We start from the raw sequence: 4,483 nt of genomic DNA on the forward strand, positions 1-4,483 counted from the left end.
AATCTACCCTTAAGCAGGTTCGGCAAACCAACACTCAACGTCAACAATATGACACTGCCCTGCTCAGGATGTATCATCAATCATATGCCCGGATGATAGAATCCATAACTTGGATCGGGAAATCTCAAGAGTATCTGTTAAGTATGCTCAGTGCCAACATTAAGATCCCCGCTTCCACTATGTCCGATGGCATGGAAGTCTTCAAAGGTCTTAGGGAAAGTACGAGTCAACTCCAAATGTACTCCTCCAAACTGACTCATGCTATTCAACGGGGGACTTTCTATCCTCCTCCTCCAACTCCCGATGCTGGAAAAACGGGGGAGAAAGAACGCTAAAGGCAAGCTGTTGGAACTCAGCAGAAACAAGGGGAGATAACTCAGCCTACCACTGGAACTCAGCAGAAGCCTGGTTCAACTTCTGCTGACCCAAGTAATCCAAGTCAGCAACACAGAACTGCCAAGGGCAAAGGCAAATCCCACCAAGTTCAAGTCAACATAAAGAGATAGATTAGAAATAGTCTTAGGCTTGTAACTTTATATTTGGCATGTTCTACTTTGTTATGCTGACTATCTACATAAGCATTTGTTTTATCCAAACTGACTTATCTATATGCGATGCTTACTTTGCTTATATGTTGATCTGTCATACTTAACTATCCATTGAACAACAAATTAAAGCTTGTGAACATAAGAAATATACAAGTAAAATTTACTCAGCATACAACTCTGATACTTATATGTGACACTGAGTAATATCTATGTTCTAAGTATTGACCATCTTTTGAAAGCTGACCTAGGCTCATCTGAATTAGATCTTGGAAGGTCTAGAATTGAACTAAGTCAGTAAAGGCATGTCTTGATTTCACTCGAAATCTTAGAAGGTTTAGAGTTAAATTGAGTCAATAGATGCAACTCTTACGGGGGAGTAACTTCAGAAGAATAAAAGGTAAATCAATCATGGGGAACTTTAATGCTGAGTTCCATAACTAAATATTTTTGCCAACATCAAAATGGGGGAGTTTGTTGAAACACCTTTCCACATGATTTTGATTTGACAAAATTATTTAAGTTAATCCCATGATTAAGACAATTAAATTTATGTGCTTTGATTTAATTGTACTAATGTGTTTGTTCAATGTTGAGTATAATTTTAAATGAGAACAGAAATAAAAAGTAAGACAGGATGAAGTCAGCATGAGCCACAGATGCTGAGTAGGACACAACTCAGCATCATAGAAGAAAAGTCTTCTTCAGAACAAACGCTTGAAGACGAAGCTGACCGAAGAAGCTGAGTAGAACGTGACTCAGCCTCGCCAAAGATAAAGATTGAAGGCAACGTCTATTAAAGTCAAGCTGAGTGTTCATCAGGACAGCGTCAATGATCCGTTAACTAAAAGACAAAAATCGACAAGGATCTGCGTCAATTCAGAAGCTTTGGAATTACGCAAGGAGACAGTTTCGAGATGCATGGTTCAACTGGCATTTGGCTAAAAGACGAAACTGGCACTAGAAGACGAACCTGGCGGAAGAAGACAAGCCTGACGCCTGCTAAATTCAGACGATAGGATTGACCTGCAAAACTGTACGCAAGAAGACCGTTTGAATTCAACGGATACATCCGAATTCAAATGATTGAAGCCTCAGAGTTCACTATAAAAGGACAAGTTCATCACTTGGATCCTTTGCCGAAGTACCAAAAGAAAAGCACACATACAAGCACATACAAACAAGAAAAAGCAAATACTTACACCCAAATCCTATTTCTGTGTAAAAGTCTAGATTGAATTTGTATTCATCTAAAGTGTTCTTCATCTAGAAAGAACAAATTTGTATCAATTGTAAAGATTGAGAGAGTGGTGCTGAGTACTCGGTTTTAGTACTCAGCGGTAGAGAAAATCTGAGTGTTTGGTTATAGCACTTAGTAGGGCTGAGTAGACGAATAGAGGACGGTACTCTTGCATACTCAATTGCTTGTAAACGGTTTGTGCTCTACCTTTAAAGAGCTCAGTAGTGGATTGAAAAATCCCGGAAGGATTCTGGGGACTGGACGTAGGCGGTGAGGCCGAACCAGGATAAGACTGCTGAGTAATTTCTACCCCTTCTCTTGATATATATATATGTATGTGTTGCTTGTTTAAATTACTCAGTATATAATCTGTATAAGCCGACACTGAGTAATCAGAGTGCTGAGTTGGAAGCTGACCTTAAGTGTTAATTCCCAACTCACAAGTAAAACAGTTCTAGTCAGCCTCTGACTAAAGCTGTCTTGCATCGCGCTCAGCCTTGCTGACCTAAACTGAGTAAAGTTGTTTAAAGAATTAAATTAAGTCAGCAATTAAGCGAAAAAGTTACATTAGTTCCTAACCCCCCCCCCCCCTTGGAACTAATTACATGGGACCAACAATAAGCACATTTTTTCCTATGCTACGGTACGGAATCCATGCCCCGATGGAGATCATCATGCGATCGCATAGAGTCTAAGGATATGATGATCAAAACAACGTGGAGGCCCTACGATACTCTATCGACCGCATCGAATAAACACGGCTCAACTCACTATTGGAGATCACCAATTATAAGCAGCAGATGGCCCGATACTACAACAAACGAGTCCGCACACCATAGTTCGGCATTAGCGACCTAGTCCTCCATAACACTACAGCATCTTAATCATCTCTGGTGAAGGGAAATCTTGGACATAAGTGCGAAGGGCCTTACGTAGTCACCCAAGCTTTGGCAGGACTGGCTTATCGATTGAAGGATATGGAAGGGATCCCACTAGATAACACTTGGAATGTACAAAACCTTTGAAAATATTATCAATAAAGAGTACATCTCACACAAAGCATGTTCATAAACTTAAACAACACAAAATATAAAGGCTACCTCACATACATGATGATTATTACAAAAGTCTGTTCATAAACTTACGTAGCACAAAACTAAGGGCTCGTTCATATACGTGATGATGATTACAAACCTGTTCATAAACTTAAACAACACAAAACTAAAATATTAGGGCTCGCTCACATACGTGACGATGATTACAAAAGCATGTCATATACTTAAATACGTGTGAGCACGGACTTTTTCTGGCCCTAGTGATGAGTTAATGTTACACTCTAGCTAACAGTTGATGTAGATGGGCCCCACACAATGCACTGTGTGAGATACGAGCTAAGGACCCGGACCCCATTTTCTGAGTTATTATTAGTTCGTTTTCACTTTATCAAATTCTATTTTGATCTAAGCATTTTCTGAAATAAAAAATACTCGAAGTCCAAAAGGACCTTCGATCAAAGACATGTTCCTCGATCGAGGATAAGGGTCTTCGATCGAAGATCCTTGACGGTTTCGGGCAGTTTTAAGTCAGTTTTCATCCTTTCTCCACTACTAAAAGGAGAAGAAACTGCCAGGACGGAAAAAAAAGGAACATAATTGGATCATTTTAAAAAGGGAAAGAGAGAAAAAGGAGTTTCAAGTGAAATTCATTGGAAATCAAGTGAAAGTGAGTGAAAAAGGAGGGTTTTCTACACTATTCTACTAAAAACAAATCATTTTGAGATATTCAAATACCTAAAAACACACAATTACAAAGGTTTTAGTTCGAAGAAACACGTTTATCACAACTGTTCTTCACTAATTGTCAATTCTGAGTTATTACACTTCCAGAATTGACCTTCTGGGGTCAAATCTACTCTAAATCGGAGGTTTTTTCGGTCTAAGTACATGGGATACCACATTGTGATCACTGCAATTGCTTGCTGCACGGGTCCAGATTGCTACTAAAAGTCTCAATCACGCGTTCGTCGGCCTACCTTACACAAATAAATTGGAAAAGTGTTTCAGAGCTAACATCTGAAGGGTAATTCCTAGGGCTAGATCTGATGTATTAGGGCTATTTGTGCCATTTATTGAAATGATGTAATAATTTATATTTCAGTATTTATTTATCACTTTTGAACGATCAAACGATATTTAACTGAATCTAGAATAGAAATATTTGGTATTTTAATAAAAGACAGGTCTACGCATTTATTAATCAGACTCTTGAAACCGTTTAAGTCTCGAACCTAACTCTAAACAGATAGCATATTGTGAGCCCGTGTGTTATCTAATATTCTTATATGTTCACGCGCATTAAATTCGGGTGGCTACTCTGATATAAATACTTTAACCTAAAATAAGATAAGAGGTTAAAGTATAAAACATAAAAGAATGCATACACCAGAAGGGACACACTAAGCGTCATCCTTAAAAATGGTAAGTGACGGTGTTATGTAAAAACGGAATCCCATTTGCCGGAAATCCATCCTCCCTTGCGGGAGTAAAGGGTAATCGGGTTCCGCGACCGCTCACAACAGGACAAAACTAAAATATAAGGACTTGCTCACGTACATGACGACGGTTATAAAAGCATGTTCATAAACTTAAACAACACAAAACTATGATACAAAGGCTCTCTCACGTACATGACAACGATT

This window comes from Euphorbia lathyris, chromosome 1 (assembly GCF_963576675.1).
Source record: "Euphorbia lathyris chromosome 1, ddEupLath1.1, whole genome shotgun sequence".
NCBI lineage: Eukaryota > Viridiplantae > Streptophyta > Magnoliopsida > Malpighiales > Euphorbiaceae > Euphorbia > Euphorbia lathyris.